The 16,396-nt window shown below is 46.0% G+C and overlaps 1 protein-coding gene across 2 annotated transcripts in view; it reads left to right on the forward strand.

Annotated features, from left to right (window-relative positions):
- The first annotated feature begins 1,027 nt into the window (after positions 1-1,027).
- Positions 1,028-16,396, forward strand: part of HTR2C (5-hydroxytryptamine receptor 2C) — a 433,471-nt gene continuing 418,102 nt past the window's right edge. For both annotated transcript variants that reach the window (XM_050964945.1, XM_050964947.1), the window contains exon 1: positions 1,028-1,479. The gene's annotated coding sequence lies outside the window, so the exon portion shown is untranslated. The remainder of the gene's footprint in view (positions 1,480-16,396) is intronic.

Below are 16,396 nucleotides of genomic sequence, written 5' to 3' on the forward strand. Positions count from 1 at the left end.
GGATGGTTCTTGCTTCTGTTGTGAAGGCAGGGGACTGGACTCGATGACCTTTCAAGGTCCCTTCCAGTCCTACACTTCTATGATTCCCTTCTGTAGCCAAGACCATGCTCAGCACTTAAAAAACACCTTCATCAGCAGCTCTAAAGATGCTCTCACCTGCCACCTTCTCTCCCACTGGAAGGGACCTAGCAGGGAGAGCTGCAGGAAGGGGGGAACGAGCAGGCTGAGGCCCTGGGTAGCTGGGAGGGGGAGCTGTCAGGAAGCCTGGCTCCAAGGACCTCAGGGGGGCTGAGGGAGGGCAGGTGCACAACTGTCTCTCTGGAGCACTCATACGGGCAGGGATGCCGCCAGCCCCTGGGAGCTAACCCTTCATCTCTGGAGAACCAGCCCAGGCAAACGGAGGCCAGGCTGGCACCCTTAGTGCTCAAGTCCCTCGTGCTCAAATGCCGGGAGGCCTGCCTCGCCACCCTCTTCCTGCTGTCTCCTCTGCCCCCCGGCCCAGAAGTGGGTGCCTGGTCAGCATGTCTCCCATCTCCCTCTGCAAATAAAAAAGCACCCCAGGCGGTGCCTCCCTGCAGTCTGCTCCCCGACGGGACCCATGGGCGATGTGCCTTTAAGAATAGCAGCTGAGCCGTCGGAGCCCCCTCCCCCCGGTTAATTGTAATGTTTTTTCTCAGCCAGGCTTTTCAGTCACATTCGCAGGCTGCGAGAGGGAGCCGCTCCTGCGCCTGGCTGGGTGAGTGTGCTGTGCTCGCTGGCCTGCGGACAGGCTGGAGGGGACGAGGCTGCTTTGGGCAGGGCATGAGGACAGGATGGGAGACAGCTAGAGGAGCAGCATTTGTCCAGTGAGTTGACGCTCCAGTGACCCAAGGAAAGACTCGTCTAGTAGGTAACGTCTGACTCTGCCCGCTGCCCGCGCACTGAGACGTGGGGGTGACACGCCAGGGCACAGCAGCCCCACCCCACGCGGGGCAGGGCACTGGCGGGATCTGGGGGCACTGCTGTTCCCAGCCTCCCTGATCGCTGCCTGCGGTGCGGGGCTGCCTGCCTGGCCAGGTAAGAGGTGGCTGCGACTAACTTGAGGCTTGTGCTACTTTGTGGATAATGCCTCCTGCTTCTCCACTCAGGCTCCTCCATCCCGGCCCAGAGGCGTCTAGTGCCGCTTGCTGCTCAGTGCCGACGGGGAAACGTGGCGGGTGCCAGGGCACAGGCCTCCGAAGGGTTAAGAGACTCAGTCCCTGCTCCCAGGGTTGGAGTGAGAATTAGTCTGCAGAGGTACACGTACAGCAGTTCAGCTGCTGCTGCTGCTTCTCCGAGGCGGCTGCTGCTGCAGTTTGGTGTCTGTGAAGAGCAGCTCTGCTTGCAGAAGATGCTCGCTTGGTGTGTCCGAAGCCCTGTTCCTGGCAGCAGAGCCCTGGCAGCGTGAGCTGTCGCTCTCTGAGGGGATTAGTCACCTGCCCACTCCAGCTTCTTAGCAAGGTAGGTGCCATTCCCAGTGTAACGGGCAGTGGTCTTTGCTCAGTGCTGGCAGCCTCCCCCCTGCACAGGGGAACACACCTCCACAGATGTGGGAGAGGAGAGAGAAGGGTTTGGGGTTGTCGTCTAAACCTGGGAGAGGAGGGCTGGCAGGGCCGGTGGGTCGGGGGAGAGAGCCAGGACACCGAACAGCCGACCTGAGTGATATTTCTCAGTGCTGCAAGCAAAGTGGTTGCACAAAACGAGAGCAAACTTACTGGGGTCTTTGCACTGACCCTTTGGGCTGTTCCTCCTTCCCGGGGTGACCTCTGGGAGGGGGAGAGGCAAGGTGATGCCTGGGGAGTAGGGCATGGGGCATGTGCAGGAGCCTTTGCTTTGCTGTCCCAGGCCGTGGCGAGGCCGAAGGGGACCGGTGTAGAGAGAGAAGTGCAGAGGCAGGAGCAATGTTGTTTTTGTGGAGTAAAAGAAGATTTGGCTTGGCTGCTAGTGCTTCTTTGAGGCTCAGGGCATTCTAGGCTCTCGGGTGTCAGTTTCTTCTCTCCGAAGAAGATAAGCCTATTTTAGGAGGGGCTGCTGGGCACAGGGGCTTTTATTGCCAGCTCTCTGGTCCCCTCTGCTAACTGCTCTCTCACCCGGAACCTGTGGCTGAATTTTTGTTACATTAACACCCCAGAGAGAGAAGCTGCCACTTTCATCACTTTTCCTAAGACAGACTTTTTAGAAAGATGCCGTCTTGGAAAGTGTCTAATGAAGTCAGTGACAACTGGTGCCATTCCTCCTTTCTTGCCAGCTGCTGACGCGCTTAGGTTTGCCCAGAGGCACAACTGAGGGGTTTAGTCTTCAAGGATTCAGCTAAATGGGAAGCCTTCTGGCTGAGTTTTCGAGCAGGTTCTCCTCCAAAAAAGCTGGGCTTTAGGATCTGATAGTGTGGGGAGGCAAGTTCCTATGACTGACCCATGTGCCCATGTTAATTAGCCTGTGAACATGCAAACACAGACCCTGCCAAGGAAAATTGGTCATGCATGTACAGGACATGATATCTGGGTTTTAAGCATGGATTGGAGATGGAAGTAGGCAGTGTACGGATTATGTACTCCAAGCACACGAGGAGAATCCTGCAGGTTGCTGGAACTGCAGTTATCTTACGATAAGCAAAAGAACAGTGCCATCGGTGAGTAATATTTTCAGCATGTTTAATATGGCAGGGTAAGTGTTTTTCCTAACAGTGCACTTAAGGAACACGAGCAGAAGTCTGACCTTCACAGCAATCTTTTTATGTGCTTTTGTGTGATTAGTCGTGGCTTCCTGACTGGAATGACTTCTTGCTTAAACAGTTCAGTCAGATGGCTTCTTGCTTCCTGAACTTGCCCAGCATCAGTACGCAGGGCTTGACTAAGTACTTGTGTACCTGCTAGGGAGAGCTCGTTAGAGACACTGCGAGCAAATTCTGCCCCAGCAAATGCAGGGAACGAATATGGTTCTTCTGTGTGGGAGTGGAACAAGATGTAGGGAGCCCATGCAGAGGGCATGTACCCCAGAACTCTGCTCTGCAAGGTTTCTCTGCTCTTTGTAGCACAGGGTGGGGGGGAGCTTTAGGGTCTGGAGTGGAGGATCAGAAGTGGGACAGGTAGATCTGCTGCTGTGTGAACCCGTCAGCTGTTGGAGGAGTGATGCAGGAGCTGTGAGCAATGCTGCAGTGCTGGCTATGGAGCAGCAACTCTGGTGGTTTGTGTCTTGGGAGAGGAGATTCCCAGTTACTCAAACAACGTGCTTGGGATGGGATTTGTCCCATAGCCAGCGTGTGTTTATCTGACAGAGGGCCTGATTCTCCTCTCGTTGATGCTGGTGTAATTCAGGAGTAACTATACTGACAGCAGTATATATACCAGAGTTACAGCAATGTAAAACAGGTGTAAATGAGACCAGAAGCTAGACTGGTCTCTAAAACTTCACCTGCAAAATGTGATGAGCATTGAGTAATCAAATGACCCATTGTAACTGGGTGCAGACAACACTGGAAACATTCGATGGTAGTCGTCACATTTACTGCTTATTACACATAGACAGAATGGCAGTTAGAGCTGGCTGAATTCTCAAAGTGTTCCCCACAAACATGCGTTCGAAACGCTAAATGAATTTGGTTCTACTGGCAGCTCTTCTGTGTTACTTGGTGGCAGTATACAAGTGAGTGTGTTTACTGCTGAGAATGTTTGTCAGAACAGCCAGGGTTTAAGCACGTGTTGGAGAATTGTCACAAGCAGTGAATTTTGAATTTTCCAGTGTGAATATTTGCACTGCAATCCTGATTCTATGTGCTATGCTCATCCAATCAGGGAACAGAAACTAGCCATATGATCTAGAGGTCATACCTAAAATAGGTTGCTTTTCAAGTGCCAAGTACTTGCACCAAACTTCTCATGCGTGGTCTATAGACCAAGAATTATCTGCAGAAATCACTCGGCAAATCATGTATTGAATAATGAATAAATCACAATCTGTTAAACAGATAGTTAACAAATGCCAAAACATTAATTTAATCTGTCAAAAAAAATGCTATGGAATATTTCCCTGGCTCCCATGGTGAAATAAGCAGAAGATAATAATTATGTGATTGCAAGTATCAGAAGGGTAGCCGTGTTAGTCTGGATCTGTAAAAGCAGCAAAGAATCCTGTGGCACCTTATAGACTAACAGACGTTTTGGAGCATGAGCTTTCAAGGGTGAATACCCACTTCCTGAGATGCATGTAGTGGAAATTTCCTGGGGCAGGTATATATATGCTAGCAAGCAAGCTAGAGATAACAAGGTCAGTTCAATCAGGGAGGATGAGGCCCTGTTCTAGCAGTTGAGGTGTGAAAATCAAGAGAGGAGAAACTGGTTCTGTAGTTGGCAAGCCATTCACAGTCTTTGTTCAATCCTGAGCTGATGGTGTCAAATTTGCAGATGAACTGAAGCTCAGCAGTTTCTCTTTGAAGTCTGGTCCTGAAGTTTTTTTGCTGCAGGATGGCCACCTTAAGGTCTGCTATAGTGTGGCCAGGGAGGTTGAAGTGCTCTCCTACAGGTTTTTGTATATTGCCATTCTTTGCTGCTTATGTGATTGCAGTGTTTCAAAGGCAGCTGAATTCTGATTTGAATGTTCTGCTACACCAGCCACAGGTGACCGGAGGTCTGTTGTCCAGAAGCTGCTGAACCAAAGATAAAATATACCTTTCTGGTGATAGGTGAGATGTCTTTGAATGAGTGTGATAGTGCAATTGCAATATATCCGGCTTTGTGCAGTTTGTAAAATGTGCGCACACTAGGTGATAGTCAGACTCCTCTTAGTGATAGAGAATTTATGTGTATTATGCAAGGTTTTCCCATTTTACTGCATTCCCAGAATGATTGGAGATACTGTTCTTGTTAGACAAAAAATGGAATCTGACGTTAGAGGTGAATTCAAAGAGCAATTTCCACTTAATATATATAGGCACAAATAGGAGGAAAACTGCTTAAAGATTACTTTAATGATGAATCGTTATAGGGCTCTCACCGGCTTGAAAAGCAATAAAAGTCAAAATGAAGTGGTAGGATTTAGTCAGCTGGAAAATATCTAGAAAAGCTCCTGTATTATAGACACAGGACTTACACCACAGCAAAACAAAACTATTGAGAGGTACAAGAGAATCATCAAGTGGCTCTTAACCTCAAAGATACAATGGCAGCTGCTCTCTATCATTTCTTGCTCCAGAAGGTTATTACCTCGGTTTTTTAGTAATTCTTAGTTTAAAGAAAACAATCAGTCGATACCAACAGACGTCTCCTCTTTCAGCTGCAAATACTGTGTCGTGTTCCTTTCCCCCTGCATGCTTTCATTTTTATTACTAATTTTAATCAAGTGCTGTGCTTTCCCAGAGTCAGATGATTTTGAACTATCATTCTGAACACACAGATGACGCTAGCTGTATAACTGGGAATCATTAACTGTTCATGAACCCATAGCTTTGCTGTAAAGCTGCAGTGCCATGAGTCCACGGATCATGCTGCCTTTCTTCGGATGACATGGATTGTAATGGGTTTACTTTTGCGTAATGAAGGATGAATAGAAATGTCAGCTGTTGGGTCCCATGTTCTGTCCCCAAGTCAACACACACTAGACAAATGACATTGTCTTTCATGTCAGTTAAGTCCAATCTTCTCTTTATAAATATTGTCTCAAATCTATAGTTTCTGCACAGAGGATAAATGGTAAGAGTAGCAGAGAGAAGCTATTGTGCATTGACATCACCAGGTATTTGTTATTCATGTAGTGTGAACGGAATGGATTTAGAATGTATTTTATTTTATCATCTAAAATGTTTCCACTTGAGGGCTACGGTTTGAGATTTCAGGCTGCGTAACGGGCATTGCACTTACTTGTCTAGCCTGGTATCAAACTAACATTTCCATCAGCATTTGATTCTCTCAGGGAATATCACAGGTGTTACAAGATTTGGTAACCCAGTTCCTGCAGGCCAATTTGTTAGAGCTCTTAGGTGGCTGAATAATTATTTTGGGCTCTGCCTCAGGCAACGAAACCTCAGCTGATGTCCCACCTCCATCAGTGCTGTCATGAAAACCCAACTGCCTGTTCCACGGCAGTGACATCTGAAAGCACGGCCCTTTTGATTGTCTATCTAATTACATGGTACTGAAGGGCAGAAGTTGCTTTGCAGCTAAGGCTGTTCATTAGGTCATGACCCTGCAACAAGCTGAGTGCCTCTTGGGTGGGGCTGGGAATTCAGGGGACTCAGCACCTCGCAGGATCAGGCCCTTTGAGTTAAACACCCTGTCAAATCTTGATTTACATAATTAATAGCATAAAATGTAGCATTGCAGTCTGCGATGCCTGTTCCCACCCTACCATCAAACAGCAGGCATACTTCCAATTTCAGATCCTGGTATGGTTGTAACTATTGGATGCAATTACATGAATAAACATCATAAATGTGAACATTCTTTGTCAAAAGTTAGTAAAATCTTCCTAGTTTACAATTCTTTTATGCTGAAATGGATTTAGGTATCCCTTGCCACCCTGGAGATAAAGTTGAATAAATACAATATTTGCTTTAGTGACATTCACAGATCTCCCATTCTCATCCTGCTTTTTATTCTGTATCTACTTGCTCATGTGGAAAGCGCAAATTTTCCAAAGCAAGAAACAGTAATAAAATCAGTGTTTCATGTAACAAACTATCTCCTGTACTATTCTACCTACTAGGGACTCCGCTGGCAGTCTTCACTCAGACAAATTTCTCATTGAATTCAGAGATTATTTCATTATTTTTGCACATGGGAGGGATTCAGCATTTGGCCAGTGATGTCCCTCTTTGTCTTTCTGCAGCAGGTATAGCACAGAATTTTGTTAATGCGCTGTAAGGTCTAAACAGGCATTTATCATCATAACTTGATAATAGCTGCTGGTTGCTAAAGAGTTACAAAAAGTTACATAAAATGCTGAGTTAGAGTTATTTGGATAATTAATATACAGCAGTTGTCCTTAAAAGTGATCATTTGCCAACAGTTAACATGCAACTCTTATCCAAAGTACCGTAGTTCTATTAGTTCTAATGGGGTCAATGGAGGTCTCATTCATAAACTGCAGCTCTGTAGTTCCTGTTTTGTTTCAGTATGAATCCTGTTAGGAAGATGCTTTAATTTGTTAGTTTTCATGGTGCCCAGTGTGGCAATAAAAGCACAGTGGAGTCCTGGATCACACACACAAACATCTGTACCAAAGAGGATTCTGGCCATAATGATCTGCCTTTGTTATTTTTTATCCATAACCTTCCAGACTTTTCTAAGAGTAGGTTCAAGTGTAAACACTACAGTGAATCCATACATCTGGATACGTGTCAGGCATACAATAAATACTGTGATGACTTTATCCAAAGATTTTTAAAGATGGAAGGGACCGTTATGATCATCTAGTCTGACCTCCTGCTTACCATGGGTCTCAGAACTTCACCCATGTGATTCTTGCACGTCTCTTAGGAAAACATCCAATCTTCATGTAAAGACTGCAAATGACACTGACTCTACTCCCTCACTCGGGAAGTTGTTTCAGTGCTCAGTTTTTCACAGTTTAAAAAAAAAGTATTTATTTTCCAAGTTGCATTTGTCTAGCTTCAACCTTCAGTCGTTGGCTCTTGTTCTGCCTTTTTCTGCTAGATTAAAGTGCTCTCTGCTCCCTTCAGATGAAGTACTTATAGACTATAATCAAGTCACCTCTAAACCGTCTCTTTGTGAAACTAAATAGACTGAGGTCCCTTTTTTTTTATGTCACAGTAAGACGTATTTTCCATAAGAACATGACAGCGACCAGACTGGGTCAGACCAAAGATCCATCTAGCCCAGTATCCTGTCTTCAGACAGTGTCCAATGGCAGTTGCCCCAGAGGGAATGTACAGAATGGATAATCATCAAGTGATCCATCCCCTGTCACCCATTCCCAGCTTCTGGCTTCCAGACCTTGAATCATTCGTGCGGTTCTTTTGTGGACCCTCTCTGGTTTTTTAACTTCCTTTTTGAAGTGTGGACATCAAAACTGGAATCAGTTTCTCCAATAATCGTCTCACTAATGCCATATACCGAAGTTATATCACTTCACTATTTTCTTGCAATATTTCATCTGTTTGTATGTCCCAGGATAGCATTTGCTGTCTTAGCGACAGCAGCGCTCTGGGTGCTCATGTTCAGTTGGTTATCTGCAACGACCACATAGTCCTTTCAAAGTCATGGCTTTCCAGGATATGGGTCCACCACGCTGTAAGTATGGCCTGCATTCGCTGTTTCCAGATACATGGTCTTGCATTTGGCTTGGTTAAATGCATGTTGTTTGATTGTGCTCGGCTTACCAAGTGGTTCAGATCACTCTGTATCAATGAACCTGTTCTTGCCTCTGTTACCACCTTGACCAATACTGAATAGCGTTGGACTGAGAATTCATCCCCGTGAACCCTATCCACTGATGAGTCCTCATTAACAATTACCTTGTACTATTTATCAGTTAGTTTCTGAACCATCTGATGTGCACCATAGTAATTGTGCCTAGTGCTAATTTTTAATCTGCATATTGTGCAGTACCTAGGTCATCCTGCTTGCCCTTTATCAGGATTGGTATGATGTTGGCTTTCTTCCAGTCTTGCTTTCAACAGCACAGTCTTTAATGGTAAGCTGTGTGTGTGTGTGTGTGTGTGTGTGTGTGTGTGTGTGTGTGTGTGTGTGTGTGTGTGTGTGTGTGTGTGTGTATAAAACATATAGATCCCTCTTTCTATCCACCATTCAGGCTCACACACAACTCCCTCCCCTTCCACGCAGCCTATCATGAGATCCAGCACCTGAAGCACCCTTCTTCTTGGAGTGCTGATGCCCATGTGTATTCCACTGTGAGTATGCATGCACGCCCGACGCTCGGAGTCGGAGAATTCTTGCAAGCAGTCCACTGGTCTGCGCTGTCGCTCTGCCTGTCCGAGGAGATAAAGGGTGAAACGGCCCAACCCCTTTCCAGTTCTTCCACCACCACATGGCTAAGGTCAAAACCTCCAGTGTCCGGAGCTTGGTCTTCCTTTTTCTCCCTGCACTGCCACCTCCACCCCCAGGTTCCCTGTTCCAGGTACTGGAGTATGCCCAGGACTCCAGGCTTCAAAGTCAGTGCTTCTTGCCCGTGCTCCTTCTCTGTCAGCAAAAACCATCAGCGTGGCCTGTACTGCCTTGGGGAAGGTGCCACCTGTTTCCCAGTCATACCCGTGAGGGGCAGGAACTTTGCCTAAGAGGCATCGAATGGAGAAGGCCATGAGGCCACAGATGAACCTGGGCCAGGAGCCCCTCTGTACACATCGGCCTCACTCAGGAAGGAGTGTGCCTCCTGCTATGAGGTCTGACTTAGGAACATGAGACTCTGCTCCCACAGATCCCCCACTGGGGTCTTATCGAGAGGGCAGGGAGCGTTCTCATAAACATGAGAGCAAATGCTCCTCTAAGTCCACTTCAGAGAAGTTGTATCAACCCTGCCTAAGTCCTGTAAGTCTTTCTGCTCAGCCTCTGGGAATTAAAATGTCCAAAGTCTGAGTCATGACAAGAGAGCCCACAAATCCAGGGCTCCCTCGGTACCAGACTGTGCTCCGGCGGCCGTGGTGCCTCAGGTAACAACTAAACCTAAGCTCTGGGAACCGCTGGCATCAACCATTGAGAGCCCCTGCCTCCCCTGACTGTGGCACAGACTAACTGCTCCCGCTCTGTCAGTTCAGGTGGACGGAGCCTCTCGCGCTTCAGGAAGTGCAGTGTCTTACCTTCCACCTGATCACATCTTTTGCTCTCCTGGATCCCCTAGCTCCATCGCCATCCGGTCCTTCCCTCACAGGGGAGGACGGGTGGTTTTCTCTACTTTGCTGCTGCAACCTGGGCTTGCTTTTCAATGAGTTCTAGGGTCACTTGTGGGACAGCCCCAGCTCCTTTCAAACACTGCAGGAGCCACATGATCATGCCCAAATGAGCCCTCGAGCCTCCACTGCCACAGCATGGAGGGGAAGAGCCGTGTGCGGGGTTTTCCCTTGCTGCCTGAGCCTGGCAGTGGGCATCCTGTGGGCTCGCCAAGGGCTGCTCTTACCCTGCTCTGCACTGCTGTGTCTTGAGTGCATGAATCTTCCTAATGGATTTCCCAGTATTGATGGAAGAGCGCTTGGTGCTGTGCTGTCCTACCGCCTGCTGAGACCAGCATCAGACTTCCCTATGAATCATTCTGCTAGTGGATTTGCCCATGACCAGGGCTAGAGAGGACGTGTTCTATGCTCACTTGACATTTAAAAAGGAGCTCCCAGGTCAATGTGGGCCACTGCGATCTGTGTGACAAAATCCTGGTCCTACAGGTCCCATGCACCTTGGAAGCTGTGTTTCTTGGTGCTGACAGTCAAACGTCCACATACTGTTAGCTGCCTCACAGCACAACAGCAGGGCGATTTTTCTCTTATTTTGCAATTTCTTAAGCTAAGTGGGAGACTATTTTTGTAATAATCAGTAACCCATGGAACTGGGGTTAACACACTCTGTCAGTTGCTCTAGCCTTTGTATTTAGTCATTGTAACACAATTGTGCTAATATGTATGTATCCTTGGGTAATAACAAGTCAAATCCAAACAGAGTATAAATGGAACCGGCAGAATTCAGAGAGTGTAAATATGTCATGCTCCATCATCCTTGGTAAAAGCAGACTGCAATTTCAATCTCTAAAGCAGAAGAAAAAGATACACAAAGAAGGTGGAATTAGAACTTCAGTTTATTTTATGGGGACTGATCCCAAGGCCACTGACTCATGGACTTTGTTGTCAGCCCCATAGGGCCTAATTTTTCCAAGTGTTTAGATGCCTAAAGATGCAGAGAGGTGCCCTGTGGGATGTGCAGCAGCACCTGAGCAGGCGAGGCCCCTCGCTCTCGTTGACTTCAGGGGAAGTTCGGCAGCTCATCTACTTAGGTGCTTTTGACAATCCCACTAGGTACCTGTCTGCATCTTTAGGTGCCTAAATACCTTGGAAAACCTGGCCCATATTGCTTAATGTGACGGGAACTTTAGACAGGTCCGTATCCTGATCAGCTTACAATCTTGGGAATGCATTCTGCACACATTCAGTCACTGCTCTGCTGTTACTTCCACAGAGCCCTAGTCAGGCCACTGGGGCTCAACACAGGAGTAACCCTACGCGTGTAAATGTGTGCAGGATTGCGCCCTAGGCTGGGATGCAGCATGTCACACGATGGGTTACAACAGAGGGGGAAGTCACAGAGCTCCAGGAAGAGGGAGCTGTTTGGGTTTGTTCCAGAGCCATAACAAGGAATTTTTGCACCCGAGGGAAGAGTCGGCTCTAGGCTTTTTGGCGCCAATTCAGCGGTGGGTCCTTGAGTCTCTGTCGGAGGACCAGCCGTGGCTGCTTCATTCATTCTTCAGCAGCAAGTCCCTGAGTCCCTCTCGGAGAGAAGGACCCCCCACTGAATTGCCGCCGACGAATGAATGAAGCAGCAGCAGCAATTCGGCGGCAGAGCCTTCCGTCCGATAGGGACTCACCACCGAATTGCCTCCGAAGAAAAGGTGGTGATAGAGCTGCTGCCGAAGCGCCGCCGACCGCGGTAGGGCTGCATCCTTCTGCTTTGCACACCCAAAGTAAGTGCCTCACTCGTCTTGCCCTTGTTACGGCTCTGGTTTGTTCCCTACACAGCTTCATGGTTCTGGTTGGGTTTATTTTATTTCTCTCAAATATGGAGACAAAGAACAAATCAATGAGGCCAATCTCCCGACCATGTGAAGAGGTCAGAGCTGGGGGACAAAAGTATAAAAATGGAATGAAAATTCATTCAAAGACTAAATTAAAACAGTAGCCTTCAGCGGGACTGTCTTCCATCAGGGCAATGGATCAAATTGGTGCGGGCTGCTATGTAAATCCAAGGCCTGAACAGTTTAATTAGGGAAGTATGTTGCTGACTTTGGCCCTTTAACTCAACACTTTACATCTCTTTTCCATTTGGGTCTCTCTCTCTCTTACCAGCACTCCCCCAATTAAACCTGAATTTAAATAGTCAAACACACTGAAGGCAGCGAGATTTATTGCCTGGTGATGGTCAGATTTGCTGATAAAACATTGGAGGGGAAGAATTTTTAATTGAGTATTTTTATGCAACCTCATCTGTCTTCATGATAGAGAGTTTTTTGTTTTGATTTGGACTTTTTACATCAGGAAAAGTTTTGGAGAAATCCTTGAAACTTTTATCTCAAGAATAAAGCACAAAAGGATAATGGTAAATACGTCCACACTAATGCTAATAAAGTAATAGAAATTAAAGATGTCAAAACCTAGTGGGGCTCAATTCATCTCTATTGAGGCTCTTTCCATTCAGTACAATGGGAGCATGATCAGACATTATTCATAGCCCACTGAAGTCAGTAGGGGTCTTTCCACTGATTTGAATCAAGCTCTCAGGAGTCTGCCATTTTAGCTAGTGCAGGATTTTCCCCTGGTGGTATGTACTTCATCTTGATTACAAAAGCAACCTGGCTTAGAAGAGATGTGAAGACAGCTATTAACCCCCCACCCCAATATATATCAAATGGAAGAAAGGAGAAGGTGGCAGTAATTAATATAAAACAAAAGTTAGGAATTGTAGAAAATTGATAAAGGATGCTAATGGATGCAGGGAGAAATCTATGGGCAACAGAGTTAAGAACAAAAAGAGGATTTTTTAAAAGTATATTAGTAACAAAAAGAATCTTATCCATGATACTGGTGCATTACTAGATGGAAATGGTAGACTGATCAATAATAATTCAGAAAAGGCAAAAGTGTTCACTAAATATTTCTGTTCTATATTTGAGAAATACAGATGATGTCATCATGTCATATGATGATGAAACAGTTTCCATTACAAAATAAATAACTCGGGATGTTAAACAGCAGCTACTAAAGTTTAGTAGTGTGGGGGAGCGGCCAGTAAAGAAGAGGACATGTCGCTGACTGACAGAGGGTGATCTGGATCTCTTGGTAAAATAAGTGCAAGAAAACAATGTGAGTTTTAATACAGTCAAATGTAAAGTTACATCTCTAGGGATAAAGAATGCAGGCCATACCTACAGGATGGGGAACTGTATCCTGGGAAGCAGGGACTCTGAAAGAGACTTATTTATCATGGTGTGTGATGGACATGAGCTCCCAGTGTGACACTACGGCCAAAAGGGCTAACTGATCCTTGGATGCATAAACAGTGGACTTTTGAGCGGGTGTGGAGATGTTTATTACGTCTGTATTTGGCATGGGTGCAACTGCTCCTAGAATCCTGCGTCCAGTTCTGGTGTCTGCAATGAAAGAAGAATGGTGATAAATTGGAGAGTGTTCAGAAAGAGCCATGAGAACGGGTCAGGAAGTTGAAATGTTAAAAAGTAAAGGGTAGGCAAATAGTTTCCCTCCCAGCTCTAGTTCAGGTTTAATCTCAGTGCCTCTGCCTGGTGGTGTTGAGGATAAATACTGTTGTGTGAGGAAATCATATCAGTCAGTCCCTTGCTGGGATTCTAACCTTCTATCATATATAACAAACCTTGGTTAAGAGAGAATTAAGGTTGCAGTAACAGAACAGTGCCTTACATAAGAATGGCCAGACGGGGTCAGACCAAAGGTCTAGCCCAGTATCTTGTCTTCCGACAGTGGCCAGTGCCAGGTACCCCAGAGGGAATGAACAGAACAGGGAATCATCAAGTGACCCATCCCCTGTCGCCCATTCCCAGCTTCTGGCAAACAGAGGCTAGGGACCCATCCCTGCCCATCCTGGCTAACAGTCATTGATGGACATGTACTCCATGAACTTACTTAATTCTTTTTTGAACCCTGTTAGTCTTGGCCTTCACAACATCCTCTGGCAAGGAGTTCCACAGGTTGATTGTGCGTTGTGTGAAGAAATACTTCCTTTTGTTGTAAACCTACTGCTTATTAATTAAATTGGGTGACCCCTAGCTCTTGTGTTATGAGGAGGAGTAAATAAGACTTCCTTATTTACTTTCTCCACACCAGTCATGATTTTATAGACCTAAATCAAATCCCCCCATTAGTCACCTCTTTTCCAAACTGAAAAGTCCCGATCTTATTAATGTCTCCTCATTACGGAAGTAGTTCCATACCCCTAATCATTTTTGTTGCCCTTTTCTGAACCTTTTCCAATTCCAATAGATCTTTTGTAAGACGGGGAACTACATCTGCATGCAGTATTCAAGATGTGGGCATAAGGTTGATATATATAGAGGCAATATGATATTTTCTGTCTTATTATTTGTCCCTTTCTTAATGATGCCCAACACTCTGTTCGCTTTTTTGACTGCCGCTGCACATTGAGTGGATGTTTGCAGAGAACTATCCACAATGACTCCAAGATCTTTCTTGAGTGGTAACAGCTAATTTAGATCCTTCTGCTTCGCATGCCCTTCCTCAGCACGGGACTTCCAAAACCAGAGCTCAACCATCAGAAGACCAGGAAATGCTAAGCTAATGTGTCCCTGCACATGCCAATAAGAGCCCAAGTGTATATTTTTCAAGATATTAACAGTTGTGATGTTGATTAGAGCATAGAATTGTAATGAAACATGATTGCTCCATTGACTGAAAACATCTGGCAGTGGAAATACTGGGTGAGGTCCCTTTTTCAACCCAAGAATCAGTACTTTTCCAAGACAAAGTGAAGTGTTTTAGTCTGTGTTGAATACTGAAAATAACAGACCCCATTAACTGGAGATTTAAGCTGCTTTTCGCTGGCTGCTGCTGGCTGTAGTTTTTATGATCATTCTCTTTTTATATCTTTAATTTGTATTGTACAATTTATGTTGATTTAGCTGGTGCCTGAGTCTGCTTGAGAAGGTTGGCTCACCTCAGGCTGCTGATTTAAATTTTTCCAAGTCTTTCAGGGGAGAGAGGGAAGATCTTTCCTTTCTTTCTTCTCTCTCCCTGCTGCAGCAGGGCCAGTGCTGTGTTGCCTTCCCGGCTGCCGCAGTGACGTGCTGTTCTGGAGAGCAGGAAGAAGAGCAGTTATTGCCCTGTCTGGTGAATCGGCACTTGTGCAGTCCTCAAGGAGGCAGCATTTGCCTACTCTGCTGATGAAGGGCTAGGCTCCGTCTGCATATGTGGGTCTCCAGTGCTGTCAGCAGAAGTGGTTTTGATGGTAAAGACAGTTTTTCCTGAGGAAAAATCAAAGGTTTGTATTGCTGTCTTGGCAAAGGAGTTGGCTTGTTGATGAGCGACATGTTGTGACACTGTTTGGCCCGGAGAGGCTGCAGCACTGACTGCTGTTGACATGGGCTGAAGTAAAAATCACTGTACCGTCTTCCCCTGTGTGAGTGTGTCTCTGAGACACAACAGAACCTATTAAGGAGCGTGTGCATCATGGGTTGAAAGACTATTCCCACACAAGTTCCAGCCCAGTGGCATGATGTTTGGACACATGTTCCTTTCGTTGTTTTTAATTGGTACCAAACATTTTGGATCCTTTTTCAAAATGAACCAGAGTGTTTTGAGACTATCCATTTTGCCCGATGTGGATTTCCTACTCTGGCACATAGCACCTCCAGTCTTCCCAGAGTTGTTGAGGGTGCTTAGCACCTTGGGCTGAAAAGGTTTTAAATGAGTGAATGTTTTAATTATGAAAAATAATCATTAAACATTTATAGGCGTTTTCACATTGTCGGTGTCACTGGTTTTAATTATGTCAGGAAACTTGGCATTTCATTGCTGGAGTCAAGTGCTGTATGTAATTATTGGGTAGTGTCACCTAGCCAGTTGTAATCGATTTGTAAAGACCCTGGGAGGGTATGTAATGTGCAGGATGCTGGGGTGTCATGCTAAGAAAGAGGTGTCACACACTTGAGTCAATTGTGCTGCAGCACTTTCCTTTACTTTTTCAGGTATGTTGTCTTCTTCATGTTTTCGCACAGCGAGTGTGTGTGTTCAGTTGCGTGTTTGAATGGAAGAGTCCAGCTGGTCAATATTGTGAGAATACGAATGCCTCTTGACTGTCTCCAGGATGATAGGTAAAATGAGAGGGAGTGTCACGCTGAGATTTGTGCCCCTCCCCTGAAGAGATGTTGAGTGTAGTTGGATTTCAGTTACCTGCGTTTGATGAACAAGTCCTGACATTCCAAATCAACTTCTGCTCTGGGAGTTGAGCTATGAGAAGTAAGGTGACTAACTTTACACACAGAGCCCATGGGGAAAAGAAACACGTATCACTCTTGTGTGAGGCATTCTAATGCAGTTTTGGATTGCTATCCAATGAGTGTCATGTTCAGACTTAGCAAGCTTAGCTAATCATGCAATTCTAATGATCTGCAGGTCATCCTTACTGGCTACGACTGAACAAAAGAACAGAATCTAATGCCAATGACA

This window comes from Gopherus flavomarginatus, chromosome 8 (genome assembly GCF_025201925.1).
Source record: "Gopherus flavomarginatus isolate rGopFla2 chromosome 8, rGopFla2.mat.asm, whole genome shotgun sequence".
NCBI classification, from domain to species: domain Eukaryota; kingdom Metazoa; phylum Chordata; order Testudines; family Testudinidae; genus Gopherus; species Gopherus flavomarginatus.